Source organism: Octodon degus, unplaced genomic scaffold (genome assembly GCF_000260255.1).
Source record: "Octodon degus isolate 3935 unplaced genomic scaffold, OctDeg1.0 scaffold00063, whole genome shotgun sequence".
In the NCBI taxonomy this organism is placed as follows: domain Eukaryota; kingdom Metazoa; phylum Chordata; class Mammalia; order Rodentia; family Octodontidae; genus Octodon; species Octodon degus.
This window is the reverse complement of record NW_004524639.1, coordinates 7,594,984-7,601,736: the sequence shown is the minus strand read 5'-3', so window position 1 is coordinate 7,601,736 and position 6,753 is coordinate 7,594,984. Positions and strand designations below refer to the sequence as shown.

General features: G+C 58.9%; 1 protein-coding gene across 7 annotated transcripts in view; it reads left to right on the top strand.

Annotated features, from left to right (window-relative positions):
- The first annotated feature begins 2,958 nt into the window (after positions 1-2,958).
- The window catches only part of Bcorl1 (BCL6 corepressor like 1), a 64,391-nt gene continuing 60,596 nt past the window's right edge, over positions 2,959-6,753 (top strand). For 2 of the 7 annotated variants that reach the window (XM_023718858.1, XM_023718853.1), the window contains exons 1-2: positions 3,706-3,791; positions 4,318-4,397. The gene's annotated coding sequence lies outside the window, so the exon portion shown is untranslated. The other 5 variants (XM_023718857.1, XM_023718856.1, XM_023718854.1 and 2 more) reach the window with 5 other exon arrangements.

Here is a 6,753-nt window from a genome sequence, read left to right as displayed (position 1 = left end):
CCTATTTTGTCTGCTAGGTCTCTGTGCTACACCTGGGGAGGCTATGATGCCAGTGTGAAAAATAACAATTCTTGATGAAGTCCAATTGCTTATGTGTGCCACACTCTTTCCCACCCATACCTCATTGGGTGTTCACTGGGTATCCATCTCTGTGAGGGAAGTAGGTAGGGACCTTGATTTCCATATTCTAGGTGAAGTGGAGAAATGATGACCCAAAACATAGTACCTGGCTCAGGTTGATACTACTCAGTCAAATGTTGGAGCTTGCCAGACATGGTGCCACACACCAACCTTTGGAAGGCAGAGGTAGGAGGATCATCATGAGTTCAAGGCCAGCCTGGACTACATAGTGAGTCCCTGTCTTAGAAAAAGAAAAGTGAGATATAAAAAAATGTTAAGGCTTGCTTGAGATGTCACTGCTAGCTCTTCATGAGACAGGTCTAGGGTCTGGCTCTCGGATCTCCCCTAAGCAATCTTCTTTCCATTGCACCACGTTGCCTCAGCAAATATCCCAGCCTGGGTCAGTAGATGTTATTGATGGGAGACATATTCAAGAGTAACAATCTGCCCTGCAAAAGACTATTTTGGAATTAAGTGGAGGTGCTGTCCCATACTGAAAAGAACTCTGGATAGAAGTAGGATTACTGGGTTTGAGTCCTGGCCCAAGAACTAACTGGCCATGTGACCTTGAGCAAGCCACTCATAGAGGCCCAGAGACTGTTTCCTCAATTACAAAATGAAGAGCTGTAGTGAGGTGAGAAACAAATGAAATAGCACAAGTAAGGGGCTCGGTACACACTCTGTGCTATACAAAGGTAAAATATTATTATTATGGTTATGTTGTGGTTCTAGCCTCAAATAAAATAATCATTAATATCTCCATTCTTTACAAGGTTTCCCACAGCCCTCCCCACAGCTCCTTGGTTTCCCATCATCTCCTGTAGGGCAGGAAGCCTGGCCCCCAACAGGAAAGGGCTCAGAGAAGCTAGAGCTTCAGCCAGGAAACAGCCATCTTGCCCCAACCTTCATTTCACCAGATAAATGATGCAGCCAAATGGTGAGACACAAACTAGTGTAAACTGAGGTGGCCAGGATCTGTTTCAACTGTCAAACAAGAAGCCAAGTTGCCAGAAGGTCCTAGGACCTTAAGTGAGGTGGCCATTTAGTAATTACTAGATTAATTAAAATCAGTGAAGGTGGTCAACTTAAATCAAAGCAGAATTGATGGGGGTCTCCATTATCAGGCCTCACAGAGGTGATTTCCCTCTCAGTAATGCATTTTGAGTTCATACATTGATTAGTTTAAACACACCATTTCCAAATCTTCACTTTTCCTTGGTGCAGCTTAGGCCAAACATTTTTAATGGGTGTGCATACGGAGGGGGAGTGCATGGGAGAGTATGTATCGCCGGGCAAAAATGGTGAAGCGGTTCTCAAAGCCCAAGACAATAGCCAGGGCTATGTCCATGTTGTTGGCAATAGATTTTGAGGCTGGCAGGGACAAGTAAGGGGGTGGGGTAGAGAACGCCAGACTTTAAGCAACAGCAAATCCACTGTAGCCTTAGGTTGCTCCTCTACTCATGTACAGCCCTCAGACCAGGTGATGGAGACATACCAGGCAAGTCTCAACCACCATCTAAGTCCTTCCAAAGGAGAGGGGACATCCCCTAGCTTAGAGATGGAACCTCTAAGCCAGGGGGAGGGGGACAGAGAAAAGGAGGAGGAAGAAGACAGTAATCCCACAGGACTTCCTTATAGTCTAAATGACCCTCTGGATTCCGTGCTACAGATAAATATATAATAAATATCAATGTATCTGCACACAATTTTTTTTTCGAATTCCTGCTATTCATTTCACATTCTGTTTACAAAGCAATGAATCCTCCAGGAACTGCGGGGCACCTCCCCTAATACCATCTAGGCAGAGGCGATGCCTTTGAAGTCCTCACCAAGGCTCAGGGTTGGAGCTGCTAAGAAACACCCTAAGACTGAAAGCAAGTCAGCCCGCAGCGTCAGCTTGTTCGCAAGCTGCTCTCCTTGGAGTTAATGTAAAGTCATCAGAGTTACAATGTGGACCGCAAGCTTCTCAGCCCTTCAGTCCCAGGGATGGCCTGGGATGTAAACACACACTAGGATTTATTTCTTTGGCCAGGCGGGGAGTCATTAGAGTAAAGGGTAAGGGTCAAGGGGCTCAGATTGGTGGCTGATGAGCACCGGGAACGCGAAGCAGAAGCCCAGTCCTCTTGGAGCAGGGCTTTTGCCTCGGGTAGTGCTGGCTTCCCCCTTTACAGACCTTTCGCCCCCCTCCTCCTCCTTCCTCTCTCGGGTCTCCCCCCCTCCCCAGCCTCCTTGCCCAGGCAGGGCCTGCCCGTTGACAGTGGCCCAAGGGATTTGCAGCCTGGGAGGTTGTCACGAAGGGTGGGCCGCCCCAGAGTCTCCAGGCTGGGCTGCGAGCCCCGGTATTTTCCCTCCTCCAGCACCTGTCCCACTTCGGCGCCGGGGCTGGGGCTGCGCCTGCGGCGGCCTCAGGACTAGAGCGCCCCAACCACGCACCGAAGTCGTCTAGGGTGGGGAAGTGTGAGGCCGCTGGAGGGGCGGAGCGTTCGGTGGGGGCGTCCTGCCTCAGACAAGACCCCGGCCCTCCTACAGAGAGCGAGGCAAAACCGGGAGTCATCCATAAAGCGGGAGCGAAAACGCTCGCTTTGCGACCCCGAACGGCATTGCAAGCTGCTCCCCCTTCCTGGAGCCAGGGGCTGGCCGGGGAAGGTGGCTCCGTTCTTCCCCCGTGGCCAGTGCGGGGTCTGCGGCTGCCGGGCGAGGTTCCGGCTTCCCCAGGGCTGGCAGGGGGAGCCCCGAGAACTGCAGGCCCGCCCCCCTTCCTCCTCCTCCTTCCCCTCCTCCCCCACGTGTCCGCCTGGAGCCCAGCGGCCCGATCCCAGCACCCCCCTCCCCGCGCCACCTCCCTCCTCCCGCTTGGTCCGCTTTCCCCGCGGCTTGGAGAAGAGCAAAGTTGCGACAGCGGCCAGGGGGCTCTGCCCAGGTGAAGGGGGCGCTGCGAGCGGGGCCGGGAGGGGGGACGGCGTGGCTCTGCGGCTGTGGCCGGGGCTGGGGAGGGGATAAAGAAACTTGGTTCCCGAGGCCCCCACCCCGCGCGGGTTCGGATCTTGCGTGATCCGAGCCCTCGTGGCGAGACGCGGCAACGCCGCGGACACCAAGGCCGACACCAGGACCTGGACCCGGGCCGGGACCTCGCGCTTCGGTCGGATCGGCGGGTGCAGGCGGCTGGCCAGGCCGGCACCCAGGCAAGGGCGGGGTGGGTGGCCCTACACCGGACCGAACCGGGGACTCTAGTGGCGTGGGCGCGGGCCGAACCCGGACCGGGCCGAGTTGGGTGGCAAAGTAGGACGTGGATTCGGGGGCGGGGCGTGGCGGGAGGGGGAAACCAGGCCCGGCCGGACTGGCCTGGGCGTGGGGGCGGGGGGCGAGTTCGGGGCACTTGCTGGGTTCTGGACCGAGCGGTAGGGCGGGGCGGCGCTAGGGGCTGGGCGGGACCCGCGGGGAGAGGGAGAGGGGAGGGGGAGCCGGGGGTGGAGTAGGGGCGTGGAGTTGCAAGCGGGGTCTGGCCTCGGCCGGGGGCGAAGGTAGATCGGCGGGGCCGCGAGCGGAGGGAGGGAGGGAGGCCCGCGGCGGCGCGGCGGCGGCGAAGGCCAGCTTCCGCGGAGTTTGTGCCCAGGCTTCCCGGCCGGGCTCTGGCCGCCTCACGCGCACAAATGGGGCTAGGGGACTGACTGGTAAGCAACTCCGAGTGTTAGACGGTGTTCGGTGGCGATTCCGGGAAAAGCGAGGAAAGACACCGTCTGCAATTATGCCGCACCCCCACCCACCTCTTAGCATCTGGATAATGTTCTCTGGGGGCCGCAGGCCCTCCCCGTCATAACCTTTTCACTCTTTTGCATCCCCCCCCACTGACCCTTGTAGGGATTTGTGTTTAGGGGTGGACTGTGGCGGGGGAGGGGTTATACTTTTCCTCCCTTGGGGACAGCCTAGATCGCATTTTATTCCTACATGGTAGCGACTTGTCGAGTCGTGTGGACACTGGGGTTTCGCTAATTTAGGCCCCCCCCCTTATTTGATGGCTATTAAGGAAAGGGACGAATCCCTGCGTTTTCAAGGCTGGGATGGGGTTTAAGGATTGGGATTCACCTCCAGCTCACTTCCATTACCGACCTCTCTTTACTGTGAGCCACTTCCATGGGGATCCAAACCGGGGTGGGGGGGTGCTCGGGAGTATTAATGTGCTTCTCTATCTCTACACAGGTTCGGCCTGGCGAAGGACAGCTAGCCTGGGAGGAAAAACAGCCAACTGTCCAACTCGGGTCGCCCCCACTATTCTTTCGGTGAGGGGGCAACGTTATGGGGAAACTGGTGGGTAGGAACCCAGTATAAGGGAAAGGGTAGGTTGTCGCCCCAAGAGAGAGCCTTCCTTGACGGGGAGAGAGGCGAGCCCCGGCTTCGAGGGAGGGGTTCCGGGGAGGGAGATGGGGGGTGGCGGCGACGGGGGGGGGCGGGAAGAATGGGAGAGTCACGCCCTGCTAACAAGGGGAGCCTCCCTCAGGCCCCTGGGAGAAGGGTACTAAAGGGGAGCGAATGCGTATGTTTCTGTGCTGCCCGGCAAGGGAGATCTGGGGGTCTCGGGATTTGCACACTAGATAGGGCACCAGTGGCCTGAGAAAGTCAGGTCGGGGCACAAGGTGGAGAGCGTAGGAAGAAAGGGAGAGCTAAACCCCTGGTCACAGCACACAGATGATCTCCCTTCTTTAACCTCCTCTTTGAGGGGCTTCGGGGGTGGGGGGGCGTGGGGCTCTTGCAGCCCCGCGGATTGAGTGCCTCCGCCTCTCCCGGCAGTCTAGCTTTTTGCCCAGCTTGCTGCAGCCACCACTGCCTGCCTCTCCGGAATCCGCTCGGTTCTCGCAGCGATCCCCTCCTCCTCCCCTCCTCTCCCCTCCCAGTGTCACCGGGGCTGCTTGGCTCTGCCCCCTTCGCCGCCGCTTGCTCCCTGCTTTCGTCCCTCCCTCTCTCGCTCTCTCCCTCCCTTCTCCTCCTCCCCATTCCCCCCCGTAAGGCAAGCATTCTGGGAGTTGTAGTTGCGTGCTGTCCAGGCTGACGCCGCCCGCAAACCGGGCCAGACTCCACTTCCCGTCGAGCCCTGCGACCGGCACCCACTCCACCAGGCTTCGCTCTCACACACCGACACACACACACACATCGCTCTCCCCCTCACTCTTTCGCTCGCCGCGGCTGCTGCCAGTGTGTGGCTCTGTCTCTCCTCCGCTTTGCTGAGCCCTCCCTTCTTCCTCTCAGTTCCTAGAGTCCGACCGCCGCCGCCGCCAGGAGAGAGGAGAAGGAGGTCGGTGGCGATAAGGGGTGGAGGGAAGCATCAGATGTGGGCAGTATTAGGCGGGTGACGGTTTGTAGGGGTAAGAGGGAACCCGGGTGGCGGCCTGAGCCTCCCCGCCGAGCCGACCCAGGAACAGGTGCGTCTTTTTTTCCTCTCCCCCAATCCCTCCACCCCTTTTGACTCCCTGGCTTTTTTGTATTCCCCCACCCGCTTTTTTCTATCTTAAGCCTTTCCTCAACCCTGTCTCCTCCTCGCCCCGCGGCCGCTCTGCTTGCCCCCCGGGGGCGCCGTCCTCTTCGTGTCCCCGGACGTAGCGCTCCGTGGAGCTTGCTCTGTCCTCGCCCCTCCCTTCGGGACAGCTCCCCTCCACTTCCCACCTTCGCACCCCATCCCTGCTCTACCCTACCCCCTCCTCGACCCCTTTCTCTCTTAGCCAGGTGAGACTAGTTCGCCACGATCCCGGAGAGTCTTCTTCCTGGCTGGGTGGGGGTCTCCATGGAAACAGGGGTCGGTAGCTCCTGGGGGGGGAACCGTAGGAATTACCCCACTCCTCCGAAAGGGAGGTGGAGACTACGGTCTTGTTAACTACCTGGCCTCAACCCCGATACCAGGATCCGAGGATCCGAAAGGAGCCTGGCCAGCAGGGCAGGGCGAGAAAAGGCTTGTTTTCTTTTTTGGGGGGGTTGCCCGTGATGAAGTCTTGAAGAGACCAGGAGAAAATACCCTCCAACCTCAGAGGGGAGGTGCGACGGGTGCTCTTTCAGGTCTGCTTTTTCCCGTGCTGGGGTGCGGGAACGGTGGGGTAAGGGGTACCCCTAGGTGGCGGTGGGGCCTGGGATCGGGAGTGGGAGTGCTGTGATGGGGGCAGGGGCAATTATCCGAGTCCCTGGAAAAAAGGCGGGGGATGACTTCGGAGCGCCCTGGCTCTGCTGCCCTCGCTCTAGGGGCGGGGGCCGCCGGGCCAGGCGCGGCAGGGAGGGGGCTTAAATTGAAGGAGGATGAGATGGGGGCAATTCACACTAGCCCTAGCAAACCAGGGGGAGATCCGGGCGTCCAAGCCCCCACCCGCTTCGCGCCAGGCCTGAAGGCAAGGGGTCTTAGAGCGGAGCAGAGGGCTGGAAAGACGGAGGCTCTGGTTACGGGGCCGGGTTTCGGGATCGGGGGCAATCCCCCGGCCCTTGGAGGAGGGAGGAGGATGACCGCGAACCCCGGGGCTCCCCCACCCTCGGTTCTAAGGGGCGTGAGAAACGGACAGCAGGCCCAACAGAGCTAGATTCGAGAGGATTGCGGCCACGGAGTGGGGGGGCTTAGTGGTGGGCTTCGGGGGGAGCAGACCGGCGTCTGGGCGGGCGGGC